The sequence below is a fragment of the Gymnogyps californianus genome, chromosome 1 (genome assembly GCF_018139145.2).
Source record: "Gymnogyps californianus isolate 813 chromosome 1, ASM1813914v2, whole genome shotgun sequence".
NCBI lineage: Eukaryota > Metazoa > Chordata > Aves > Accipitriformes > Cathartidae > Gymnogyps > Gymnogyps californianus.
Window position 1 is genome coordinate 193,511,000 of NC_059471.1, and position 14,451 is coordinate 193,525,450.

At 38.8% G+C, this 14,451-nt stretch overlaps 2 protein-coding genes across 2 annotated transcripts in view; both read left to right on the forward strand.

The window, feature by feature from the left end:
• Positions 1-14,451, forward strand: part of WNT16 (Wnt family member 16) — an 873,674-nt gene that overhangs the window by 310,792 nt on the left and 548,431 nt on the right. The gene's annotated exons all lie outside the window — the stretch shown is intronic.
• The window catches only part of PTPRZ1 (protein tyrosine phosphatase receptor type Z1), a 143,451-nt gene that overhangs the window by 63,321 nt on the left and 65,679 nt on the right, over positions 1-14,451 (forward strand). The window lies entirely within an intron of this gene.

Consider the following 14,451-nt stretch of genomic DNA (forward strand, 5'->3'; position numbering starts at 1 on the left):
GGGCACAAACTGAAACACAGGAGGTTCCCTCTGAACATCACGAAACCCTTTTTACCTGTGAGGGTGATTGAGCACTGGCACAGGTTGCCCAGGGAAGTTGTGGAGTCTCCATCCTTGGAGATATTCAAAAGCTGTCTAAACATGGTCCTGGGCAACTGGCTGTAGATGAGCTTGTTTGAGCAGGGGGGTCAGACAATGACCTCGAGAGGTCCCTTCTGCCCTCAACCATTCTGTGGTTCTGTGATTCTGAGTAAGAGTCTCACACAAAAGACAGATCATTACTAAACTGGAGAAGGAAGGAAATACAAGAACATGGCAAGCTAAGAGATGACAAGGGTGAGTGAGTCTCAAAACAAGTTTGTATGGCAAGTCTCCACAGAATAAGAGTTTCAAAGACAATCACCAGTCAAGGAATTATTTATCAGAACCGCAGTGTGACAGAATATTAGCAAAAGTAGAGGCAATATAGAAAAAACCCTCATTTCAACAGATCTCCTGTGACTCACAGCCACAGACTGGCAGTATTTTCTGTGAAGTCAAAAACATCTTTTCTTTGCAGAAACAATTCCATGGGAACTCCACTCACTGAGTCTTCTAGATTTGATGTTTCCCCACAGGGAGGTAGGCTCTACTGGAAACAAGAGATTCTGGGTATTATTCCAAGATAAAGCTGATTCTCATGAAGGGAAAGGTTGTTGCTGCCTACAGCAGAGAGAAATTATTAAAAAAAGAGTTCACAATTACCTATGCAAGAAGCTGTCTCTGCATTTTCTCAGAAACTTTCATTTACATAGTGCTTTTGCCTTGCTTTCCCACCCCCGCGCTCCCACCTTGTTCTAATCTAATATGTTATTCCCTATCTTAGAACTGATGCAGAAGATTCATATAATTCACCTACAGGTTTTTTTGATCAGCCCCTTCAGATTGAAATCTCTGTGTAAATGTCATGCAAGTCGTTCACGAGTGAGACTAATCTTTTCATATCTTCAAAACTATACCAAAGATATAGATTCAGTACTTGGGCTTTAGTATGCCTTGCCTGTGCAATATAGTAGAAACTCCGGCCTTGTATCTCCTCTTTAACCTCATAATCTCTTGCCACACTTTCCACCCAATTGTAATCAATGCCTACATTAGTCATCCACAGCTACCCTGGTTAGGGAGAAGTCATACACAGGTCCTCAAAGAATGAGAGCACTGGGAGACTGTGACATGTACACTGTGGTGTAGAGTGCACACGGTAAGCACAGGGGAAGTTCTTCCAGAAAAAAAAGGAAAAAAATGTTTTAAAACAGTAGGTGGTTGGTTTATAGTTTGCATAACCTAGGTGAGGTTTTCTTTTCTGATTTTCCTGATTATTATTTTTTATATGCAATCTGAGTTTCTTGTTTGAGAATATAGGAATTAGACATCATCCTTTGATATAGACTTTGGTTAATAGAGGTCTTGTGACTTTGGTCACAAGAGGAAAATTTTTCACAATGAGAACAATCAGCCATTGGAATAATCTCCCCAGGGAAGTGGTGGATTCCCCAACATTGGACGATTTTAAGATTCAGCTGGACAGAGTGCTGGGCCATCTTGTCTAGACCGTGCTTTTGCCAAGAAAGGTTGGACCACATGATCCTTGAGACCCCTTCCAACCTGGTATTCTATGATCCTATGATTCTATGATTGAATAGTCATGGAACTGCGTCAGAAATCTCTTAATGCATGAGGTGCTATTTGGTGCTAAATGCCATATCGCCTACACTAGCCATTGTGCTGGAATAGCAAATATAAAACAACTAGAAATTTATTGTATTTAATTATTTGTAACAATTACTTGCTCTGATTGCTTTAATAATAGTGGAGTTTAATTTGCCACAGAAATATGATCTATTATATGAACAGAATACTGATATACAGGATGTTTTGTGGCCATCAGTACATTCTGTGACCAGAATAGCCGGCTGCCCACATGTATCTGGTTGTGGGACTGAGGCCTAATTCAAAGGAGAACCAAAACACCAGAGAAATACTATAGAAGAATTCGACTATGATTTAGGGTTTGTGTGCCAGTGGAAGCTACATGTAGAATAATCTAAGGTGTGAATTTGAAATGTGGTAGTTATTTTGCAGTAATTTGCTGTGTAGACTTCTCAAGTGCACAAAGATTTAGCACGTCCCGTTGTAAAAGTACTGATGACTCAGGGATCATAGAGAACATGTATCTTCTCTTAAGTTCACAATTCAAGGTTAGGCACCTACATTAGGTGCCTAAACAGCACAAGGTGGAGTTACTTGCCTCAGAATCCACAGATTAGCAGAAAGGTGCCTGTCTCAGCCCATTTGTGTCATCCCTATCCTTTCCCTGCTGAATGCTCCAGCTGCTGGGCTACAAAGTCAGCCTTCCCCCTCCTTATCTTCTTATGGCCCAATGATTCTTGAATTTTTAGCCTCACCATGTTACAGCACTGGCAGGGTGAGTAAAGAGGACTTGTTCTTCTTCCCTTTTCAATATTCTCAGGCCTTGTCATGGGAAATGCAAAATATGGATCAGGAATAATTTTTTTTGGCTGAGGAGGGTATTTAACTCATGTTCTCCCGAATACACTGCCTGGCTGTAGCTGCTGGGATATCGTATTAAAATGGGGATCTACTTGAATGTTCTTGAATGGCAGGAGGCACAGGTGCAGGGCTTTGCTTTCATCTTGGTGCTGTTGGCTGCACAGTCTGAGGATCACTAGGCGCATGCCAGCTAGGTTTGTGCCTTGGGAGATCGCGGCAAGGGATGACTAGCCTGTGAATCCAAAATGAGCTTTGATTTTGGTTGCTCAGCTTAGTCAAACTGACAGCGCCTCAGGGCACAGGCAGTGATAGAGTATTTAGGGAGCTATTGGTGAAAATTTGGGAACCTATGAACTCTAATGTGGCTTGGTCTCTTGAGCTTGGTTAACTACATTTCAATTAGCTGCACAATAGGCATGTATTGGGGAGATTTCGTCCTAACAGCTTACAGATCTACTTTTTTAGTTATGGCTGTCCAATTCCTTGCAGACTGAACCGAGAAGATTCTTGTCAGAAAATTTTTACTCTGGAGTAATTCAGTAATTGTAAGTGTGTTTTTCAAGATAATGTAACAAAATAACATTTACATTCAAGATAACATGTTTAGGGTAGCATAATTTTTTTCCTGAGCATAAAATTGATACTTTCCACCAAGAGGGAAAAGGACAGGAAAGCAACAGTAGATAAAATTTCACTAAAACTTAATCTGCTTGTCTAGAAGCCCTCCACAAATCTAGAAGTGTTGGGATTCTTGAATACTTGGGATTACTTGGTACTGAAGTCACTTGTATGTATCCAATCCCCTCTTAAGACTGGCTAATTTCCTTTATGTGCATGATAGCATAACTCTGTGGCAGAAGATAATCGCTCTTCTGCACTGGGGAGAGGGCTGATGGTTAGATGATGTTAATGTGTCAGGAATACCATGTGTTCCTCTTGCTCCTGCCATAATAACTTCCTGCTTAGAATAGATAAATGAACCAAGAAACATGCCTTTAATTTATCCAACTGTGTTAAAGTGTGCTAGATCTCTTCCTCCTTGAATGGTTTGCTTAGTAAAAAGAAATAAAGACTGTATTTGCAGGTAGTAAAAAGTACCCTACATATTTGATCCTTGGGTAACAATGTGATGAAAGAAAATAACATGCTCTTCTGATCCTCTTCTACTTTCCTATGTGTAGAAATGAAAGGAGAATATTTTTTTCTCCACAGAGAAAAGAAAAAGAAAAATGATGACACAAATCTTGATGGAAGTTGATTATTCTGTGTATTAGCCACAGATAAAAAGAAAAAAAAAAATGAAGTACTAAGCCATTAAAGAGTTTAGTGAATTTAAAGCAATATTGATATGAAAACTAGAATTCCCGCTATGAACTTTTGGCTCAGAGGAAGTAGGTTAGGTGACAGTTTCTATTTGTTTCTCAATACAAGCAGTGCCATGAATTAATTCTCAGTTTCAGAAAATATGAAGTAAAAAGCAATGCTCCTAACAGCAGCAAGACATTTTAGGCCAGTTTTGTCACCACAAGACTCACAGAGGCACAAGAACTTACTGGCTGACTGAGATAGATGTGAGACCACATTTGCCCAGAGATGCCTGAATTAAGCGTGTGCCTCTGTAGCAGTTAAAGCTGCTTCCATCCTCATTTCAAACAGTTTCCGCTGTAGGATAGAATGGAAAAGCTGTGAAGGTAAATGCTATTAATGGAGAGTGAGTTCCCCATCTGAGGTGAGTTACACCTACTGCTCAATAGCTTTTAGCTATGCACTCTTAAGAATAACTACTCAGCATTGAAAGTGACTTTGAAAGTTCTTAATACTGAAAGATTTTAAAAACTGGTTAGGCCTTTTTATAGATCTGCAAAGGAAAAACAGAGATTTGCACAACATGCTTGTGGAAGAAATACTTGGAAGAAATTTCTACTGTGTAATTTACATAATGCTGTTATCACATCAAGGCTGGGTAAAACCTCACTCAGTGGAAGAGTTGGTAAAGAGTGTTTTTGAGGATATGATAGTCTCAAAAAAAGACAAATCACATAATAGTATTATTTAAATTTAACATGGAATATTATCAGAGCAAGAGTCATACACATCCACTGACATTGATACGGCAGTTCTGAAAGTATCTGTTATAAGGTGTGTGGACAAAATGGAAACATAATGGTAACACTGAAATTATACTTAGTCCAAATAAAGTAATACCATTAGTGCATGAAGGTTTGTGGAATGTTAGGAGGGGATTGGTTTTTAATATTTTTCAAAGGATTTTCTTTTATTCTGGAGGGGGAAAGGGAAAGAGAATTAAAATTTTTGCTATTGCAGTCAAAGTCCTTGCTAAAGAGCCATTTTATGAACTAGAATTGGCTTTCTAAAGTAAAAAATAAAATATGATAAGAAATTGTGTAGATAAGCACACATACAGCTATGGTTCTGTGTAAGAAATCCATATGGCTCAATATAATACTATATAACAAATTCCTGCCCATCACCTCTTCTTACCCTTACCGTTACGCAAACATAACATGTATTGAAATTCCCATAGAAGTGTGATACCAAATCCTGCTAAAAGATGCTAAAAAGAAATCCCACTTTCCTATGGTATTATGTTCTTCTGGAGGTATGTAGGAGCTTCATTTTATAAAAGTTGAAGCTCTGTAAAAGTAAGAACCTGGGTAGCAAAAAACCAGAATTACTTCTATGTCTTTTTGGACATTAGGGTAATTTATCTGCTGGCAGCTGCTGGGACTGACTGGCCAGTGATATAATCCAGTAGTCTTTTATCCTTGTATTTGTCTTGCTTTGGTTTATTTCCGTCTAGTCCTTGCTTTTCAGGATCTTTATGTTATTCTTCACAGTTGAAATAAATGCCTTTTTGCTATTCAAGGGTAAATGCCAACCTTTTTCATGCCTATTTGCGGGATTTTTGCATCCACAGTTCCACTAGTGGTGTTTAGTAGTGATTTTTTATGTATGCACAGCCTATCTGATCCAAAGCCCAGAGAACCTAGTTGTGATTTATTTATATGCTTCAGCAGGCTTTGCATCAGAACTTATGACTGTGGCCTTTATGAGATGTATTATTCTTGTAGATCGGCTAGTACTGACAGAAGTTATTTTCTTAGGTGATAGCAACATAATAATGCACGTGTTTGGTAACAGGAAAAAGTGCCCCTGTGGTATACCACCACAGGACTTTTCATGGCACTAAACAGACTGCTCATTAACATTTAATGGTCCAGGAGGGAGGGAGAAAAGAGGGAAGAAAGGGAGGAAAGGAAGGAAGAAGGAAAGAGGGAAGGGGAAAGTAGAGTGGGGGAAGGAGGGAGGTCATACCAGAACAGGAGAGAAAAGGAAACCATATGGATTTTCTCAGTGAAAGCCTATATTGTTAGATCTGTTGATCTGTTGAGAAGCTGAGAAGGAGGAAATTACATGCTCTTTTCTAAAATTCGTCGTTGCATTATGTTTCTGTACTGCCTGATTCTGCCATCCAAGATAATTTCTAAAATACAGCAGAGTCTGCCTTGTAGTAATGAGGAGTGAAAAGCAAAGACTGTCATAGTGCAATTCATTAGACTTAGATGGTGATCTGTACTCTGGTAAAAATGAGGTTTCTTGCTGCTGAAGATGGGTTTCATTGTGCTCATCTCCTGGGACTACATCAACTATCACTTATCAGACAGATGCTAAATGCTGCCCTTGAAGTAGATTATTGCTTCCTATTTCTTTGCTCCAGCTGATGGTCCTTTAAGGTGCATTTTTTTGGTCCATTTAAAATTGGTGCAAGCTTTGAGTCTGCACAATTTTTATCATATGCAGCCATTACATTTCTAATAGAATGGTACTTGCATGATATGAGGCAGAGGGACATACCTCCATAACCTTCATTTATGCCCATGTTCACCAACAGAAAGATGAAATACATCCACTTGTTCTCTGTGCAGTAGCTGTAACTTTGGGGGTAAGCTTTACTTCCAGGAAGTACAGCTGAACTGTGATGGGGCTGTACCATGTTGGAAAGCTGTTGCTTTTATTTTGCAAGTCAGAGTAGCTTTAGAGGACAAAGCCTGCGATCGTCCCATTGTATTCGTCCTTCCTTGCTAGCAGTATGCCAAACAGCTCAAAAACAGATGAGGAGTCCTCTTGTTGTGGAAGACCAAACAGGCCTTTGACATTGCCATGACACAAAATTGACAGTTAATTCTATGATATCCAGCATGAAAAAAAGTGCAACTGTAGGGTATATGAAATGAAGTCATAGGCCATGTTCCTCAGCACTGGCCAAAAGGCATTGCCTATTTCTTAGCCTAAAAGTCAGTCAGCTCCATGTATTCCAGTTCTGTTTTCAGCTCTGGTTATTTGTGATCTTGGAATTATATTTGTCACTCAACAATGTTAGTTTCATGATCTTAAGTATTACTAAAGGTAAAGGAAATCATTGCTACAATCTGAATCCCTCGGAGCAGGGTTTAGAAGTATTCAGGGCTTCCAATTAGGGCTTTATATATTGTCAAAAATGAAATAAAAGCAGGAGGAAGAATGCATTTCTTTTTTACTGGACATTTGCCCATTTGGCACTGTACCAAATTTTCTTCCTTAATACTTAGTTGGCAAATATAGCTTAGATCTTAACACTACATTAATTATAAAAAATTACATGGCAAGTTTTCATTATATATCGCTACATGATTCTCTAGCAGCACTTATATGCAAATTCAGAAGCAATGGGATGAGAATAATAGAAAAGAGGTATCTTAAAAGGTTGACTGAGTTTCTCCCATAATCCTTCTCCTAGTCTAAACAGCTATCCCATTGAGTGCACTGCAAATGGAGCATCGGTGATAATCTGTATTTCTCTGGCATAGAAGTGTTTGATTATATATTTTCTAACTAGCCTGCAATGGCCAGATTTATTGAGGAATGAAAGAAGGAGAAGAGGAACAGCAAGCAGTTACTATATTGAAAGAAAGCTGTCCATTGGCATTTATCCTCCTACGCTTTTTGCTCAGTAATTCACTTAGTCTGACTATGAATCATCAGACTGACTCCCAGAAAGAAAAATCACCAGCCAGCCACTGTATTAATAATACTGATTACAGTTTTGCATTGTATCTCAACAACTGTAGTTTATTATAGCTGATATTTTTTTTCTGTGGGGATAAAGTGAAAAAACAACACATTTTTCTCACTCAATTGCTTTTTGGTTATTTTATTAAGCAATGTCTCAGTGACCGTAGAAGTGAAGGAAGCATAAAGTTTATGTTCAAATAAATAAACAAAAGATGAAAGATCCGATAATCTGAAGATAACAAAATGCTTCGTAAGAATTTTCCTGACTCATCTTCTAAGTTAGCTTTTAATAAGGGGTAGGTGGTCCAGCACATTTTAGATGAGGAACAGAGAAGATTAACATACCAGAGTTCAGCTGAAGACAGGTTAGTGCTATGCCATCTTTTAGGGTATTCTCCTCAGGAAAAGTCTATATTTGTCTGTGTTTATACAGTACATATTGTCTTTTTTGTGTGCACATACACACAATACACAGAATACAATGTAATTATGCTGATACTTAGATACAAAAGATGTTTTGGCTTGCCTGAATGCATCTACTTGCAAAGCAACTAGAATTTTTTGTTGATTCTGTTTGCTTTATGTGAAATATTACACCCTACAGTAACAAAATGTATTGCATTCATTTCTTTGTCACTGTATGTGTGCCAAAAAAATCCGTGGGATAAATATATTTGGCTCCTGCTCATTTAAAAGCAAGTTACTTTATTAGTGTTGAACTTTGAGGGTTTAAATGCTATTGAAGTTTTTTGGAGTGGCCATCCAGTTACTCTGTGGTCTGACTCTCTTTAACATAACCAGTATAATTTCATTTTTGAACACTTGACCTAGACATTGGCAAGCAATCCAGTCTTGGAAAACCCACAAGCAATTAAATCACTGAGACAGCCGTAATAATTGGCTAAGCCCAAACCTGGAAGCCAAAACTCCTTCTCTGTAGTTGTGGCTCTGTCCTGACAAGTAATTTCACCCATTAAAGTCTGGGCTTTTTCATTCTGAAGAGTTTTTATGAACTTTATGAGACTGATCATGAACAGTCTGTGGGAGTAATTGGGACTTTTGGAGGGGAAAAACACAAAACCCAAAAATCCTTACAATGAAGATCAAGATGAAGAAATGTTGTCTTCTACTGAGTAATATGTAAAACTTAAACTTTCCATTTTTTTGATAACCAGAATGTTTCCCTAGAATGCAATGTTTTATGTCATGGCCTTTGTAATATGAGCTATGGTAACATTCACAAGATTAGTATTGGCAGTACTTCTCTCTTTGGGCCAGTAGTGCACTCATCCAGAATGTGAATTGAAATTATTCTTCTGCCCTGGAGGATTAGAGACTGCATTGTGCAACTTTTGGTAATAAGCTAAATGCCGTAGCTATTAATGGTATGAAGCGTCCTGAGGTTTGTTGATCTCCATCTCTGTTCATCCAGTTTGGATGCACTATCTAAATAATGAAGCAGAAATAAAGAGGAAAAAAAAGAATAGCTCTACAGTTTGGTGTTCAGAGCAGTATTGATTGGGCATCTAAATTTAAACTTTGTCCCAGTGTAAGTACCCACATCTTTTCATGGCCTTATTTCTGATTTCTCATGTCTTAGATAAAATGTGTTTGCTCTAAAGAAAACCCCTTGAAATCACTTAACACTTCAAAGTGGTAAATCAATAACATTTTTGATAAGGCAAATCCATTATTAACAGTCCACACAGAGGGGATATCCTTCATCTCCTATATGTGTCCTATCTATATTTATAAAAGTAATGATGTCATTGTGAAAGCAAAAGCTGATGAAAAATGGAGAGGAAGAAATTAAGTAGAGGTGAAGAATCCATCTCTCTTTTCTGCTGTCTTTCATCTATAACATAAATGCTAGGGTTCACATCAGTTTAAATCATGAAGTAATAAATGAGGTAGGAGCAATGGAAAACCTGAATCAGACCAATGATTATTTCTGTACTACCCATTATTGTCAGTTTGAGAAGCAGTGTTTATACTCTGTAACTGGTTAGTCTAAAACTTACATCCCTATGTCTTATATTGTATCCCTATTTCTATCTAACAGTAGATATCTAACAGTGATGATGTTTCAAAGCTTATGCTTGTGAAGGAAGTATGGCTTCTTCACCAATATTTAAAGCATTTCTTTTTCTGTAACTGTTATTAAAGCTAGAGCTTCTTATAGTTCCTGAGGGGGCACATGCTAGGAGTATGCCCATTCACGAGAAAACATGATCCTAATAAGAGCTAAGGATGCAAACTCTCTGATGTCAAAACAACAGTTACTCAAGTGAAGTGCTGGGAAGTAGAATTTTCCAAGTACAACATATCTCCTCACTAATGCAATTTTCTGACATCGTTATTAATCCCATAAAGCCCAAAGCGTTATTTTTAAGATCATATTTCTTCAGAAACGACATCCATATTCAGTACGAAGAAGAAATGCAGAGTATTTGTTTCATGTATTCAGAATCCTATTCACTGGTCTTCAGGTTTACATTTTAAGTTCTTTATGTATATTTTCGATTGATTTTAAAAGGTATCTTCCATTTTTCATAAATTGTATATTACTTTCAGCCAGCACTGATACATGGTAGTAAACAGCAGTACTCATAATGAAGGTTTACAGCCCAGCAGACACGCACATAGTAGGGTGTGAGCACGCTGAGAAACCCCTCTCCTGGCAAGTTGCTGGGAGGACCACAGCCCACTCAGTTTCACAGCTTGTCTTCAGCCCTGCTCACTCTTTCCGCTTGCATAGGATACTGACACACAGAGAGCTGTCTGACAGATGCTTTTCTTTCAAGTGCAATAACACCTTGTGGGCCAGATCTTCTAAAGACAGCAGCAGATATAAGTGGAGGCCAAAAGGAGAATTGGACACTCATTGCAGAGATGGGATCATTGGGACTAAGGATGAGGAGCAGAGTTAGGTATGAACATTTCCTAGAAAGAAAGAGTAGGAGAATTTTCTTTGGACATTCTGCCCCGGGCAAGAGTGGCAAAGGTTATAGTATAGGCAGTCTTCCATTATCTTGTAATCTGCTATGTTCAGGCTCATTTTCATTCATTGTGAATTGTGAGTTACTTCTTCAGAGCTGACAGCTTTGACAAACTTTGCTTCGTCTGTGCACTCTTCAAGATATATCGTGCACATTTTTATTCTCCTTAGATTTCCAAAGCGCAGTTTGGGGGAATTAATTTTCGAAGCTCAGTTTCAACAATATTTTTCAAAATGGTTGGCACTGCTTTGATTTATGATTTCCATCATAACACCTATAGTAAAACAATCTGCTCTTGTTTAAAAACATTTGGTTCTTTTGCTTTTGCTTTGGCTTTCTGCAAGTCATGTAAACTGCAGCAGTTTCACCACCTGCTGCCTACACCGGATGCATTTACGTTAACGCTTTAGTTCAGATCGGGAGTGGACTTCTGAAGCAAATCTCCTGGCTGCACCCCACTTGCCAAGCTTTGGTTCGCAAGGTAGAGTCACAGTGCGTGACATGGGTTCCTCTCAACTGATACTGAACAGGAGACATGCTGGAGGAACGTACCTAATGCACTTCAGCAGCCGATGGGCATTCAGCCCATGGGACCAGACAGAGCTAGGCTGAGGTAAAAACCTTCTGAAAGACATATGGTATGGACATCTGGTCCTCAACCCCAACTGTTTCACTTCACAAATCCACTCGTATTGGTCTGCACTACTTGCTAATATAGACACAACCATTATCTGCTCCAACATTTGCAGAATTTATGCATAAACATGTATTTTGCTGCTCAAATATAATTTGGATCATCATGACTGAACGCCAGTTCCTTCTGGAATTCCCCATGTTCCTACCCCAGACCAGAGCCTGCCATTGATTTCCTGTACATTTCATTCCATAGCTTTTGATCAATGCTACAACTTCTCAGTAGTTATGCAAGTGTGATTTTCCTCTTGACATGCAAAATGTACACAGATCTTGTTCCTTGTTACTGAGCTCAATATAATTTTTACCTTAGAAAGAGAGCTTCCATGTTGCCTGTGTTCCTCAGTGCTGAGATCACTTGTACTTCTGCAATTGTAAGCAATAATAGTGTCCTTTGCTTATGTGGCTTTTTCAGCTACACCAGCTGCTGGACCACAAAGAAGAAAACTGATTAAAAGTTGTGGAGTACCTTTTCAGATTTGCCAGCAGGAACCTTGATTTGGAGCATTCAGTTAATTTGTCGTAGCTGGAAGTCTTATCTCTTGTCCTCTACAACCATGAAATACTTTTTTTCATTTATCCTTGGTTGATTTCAAGCTAGCATTCATACAGATAGGATAGATATTTTTCTTTTTGTCAACCAGAGAGTAGCTGAAACAGTATTTGCATCATTTTCATACGTAATATACATAGATCAGCTTCTTACCATGACTATTGGTGAGTGTATGGCAATACATTATTACATGAAAATCACTGTTCTAAAACTTTCTTTGGGGCATAAAGATTCATAGATGCTGTAAGATTTCAGTAGGGTGTAAACAACAAAGTTCTTTATGAAAGGCAAATCTTTTTATTATAATCACTTACTTGACTGAGTTGCCTTTGTTTCTACACAGAAAAAAAGCAGAACATTATCAAATCTTTTTAGCAAGCTCGTCTCATAGGTTTGACGCCTTTCTGGGGGACAGGAAATAATGTTCTTCATCTCACCAAGCCTTCTAATTTTCCTCATTTCTTTCTGGCAATACTTACGAAAAGCTTCACATCCAGACTGAAAGAACAAACTTCCTTGGTTGGGCCACAGCATCGCCGTACTACCTACAGCCAGCATCCTACGTAACTCCGCGTGCCCTGGCTCAGCACGTTGTGACAGATTACAGTGTTGGCACGACACTGTCTTCTGGGATGAGCTAAGATTACTATTGTTATCATTAGCCTCATGCTAGGGATTTGTTATATTATATGCTGAGGCACAGATAATGACTATCAAGTCAAAGAATTTACATTCTGCATAACAAATCCACAAAATATGAAACGAGGAAAGTTGGAAGGAGATTATAGTTTCTCTAATTTTAATGTATTTGTTTTAATTGAATGTGGTAGTAGATAGTAGGGAATTTAAAGGGAAGATGCAAAAATGGGATATTTGCATTCATCAAAAGAAGCATGGAAGAAAGTACCCAAAAGTACACTAGTGGGAGAGAGAAGAGAATAGTATTTTCAATCAGTTCTAATGTCAGTGGTGGAAAGAGCAGAATAAGGGGAGTGCGTGTTGGGAAAAGATTCGTGATGATGTTCTGAAGGAGAAACTACAGGTGAGCAATGGGAGTGGGTATGTCAGTGGAAAGAGAAAGGAGATTTTGACTGCCTTGGGGCAACAGCAGGAGCCTGGGGAAGTCTTGGGCTGTGGCGAAAGGAAGGAGCAAAAGAAACAGAGCACGGAGTGGGGAGCGCAACCTAACCCTGAGGGACAGCCATGGGCAGCTACCCCTGCCCAAACTGGCAGAGACTTTCAAAGAGCCGGGGAGGACTCTAAAGAGTTTGCTGCAGCTTGGAAAATGACCGAGTTGGCTGAAAGCAGACCTGGAAACAAGGGCTTGTCTGCAAGGATGCACAGAGCAAGCCAAGAATTGTTGTTTCTGTCCTCTCTAACCATGTTTGAAGGTTTTTCAGTTTAAAAAGTTAATTATTCTAGTTTATATTTAAATAAAATTGGCTTTCTTGGTTTTAAAAGCCTTCAATATTTGTTAGAAAATTCACAATAGAAGAACTGAGCAGATTCATCTCCAAGTTTTGGTTGACTTGGGCTCAGAATTTCTTAAGCTTTTGAGAGAGAAGGTGAAATATTAGCCACTCTTTTCTTATGAAAAGCACATTAGAAATCAGGATACTGCATTATTTGCCCAGGTGATAAACTGTAACTGACAGCTAATGTCCAGGAGAAGCGTGACTTGAGGAGGAGCTGGAAGCTTACCCCGAGTGCCATTCCCAAGGGGACCACTGCTTGCTTGGTACAGGGCTCTGATCCCCATCTGCAGGATATTCAGATTCATAACCCTATGATTTAAACTCATTTTGGTTTGCTTGGCTGTTGTGCCTAACAGTTTCTTCTGTTGCTGTTTACAAGAAGTAAATGGGATTATATACCATCTGACCTGCAGTACTTCTGATGTGGCAAGGTGATACTGGTAACTCACTTGACTTGATACTTGTTGAATAATTTAGCTCAGGTTTGTTTCTAGGTAGCTAGCTATCCAGATGAGCATCTTGTATTACTGCCTATTGTCATGGTTACAGGACTGACTGCATCTCTTCTTCCCTCTCTGAGTTTTCTGAGTGCAATATGAAGGCTGTCCTTGCCTGGGGTACAATATAGCAAATCTTCTGCTGACAGACTTGGATGTAGCGCAGCAGCCTGTAAAAGAGCACTGACTCATTTCAACACATCTAATAGAATTCAAATGTGTGCATTGGATGCACTAATATTAGCTCTTAACTACTAGTAAGTGGGAAGCTAACTGAAGCAATTATATTTTCTTAAGTCTGTGCAGTCAACTCTTGGTTTTAATTAGCCCTTTGAAGTGTTACCAGAATTCCCTGTCAGGAAAAAATATTTATATGTATGCAAACACATAAACATACACAAAATATTGCATTATTTATATTACTATATTATATAAACAAAAGATTCTCAGAGCAGCTGCTAACCCCTCACACTGACCTGTAGAGTACTTGAGCATTTCTTACGGAAAATAATCAAGTCTTTGGTGAAGGACATGCTGTCTGTGTCCATGTTGTCTCTGTCTGAACTGGCCACAGTGAAATGCCGTGCAGCCCCTGTGCCCTGGATAAGGTG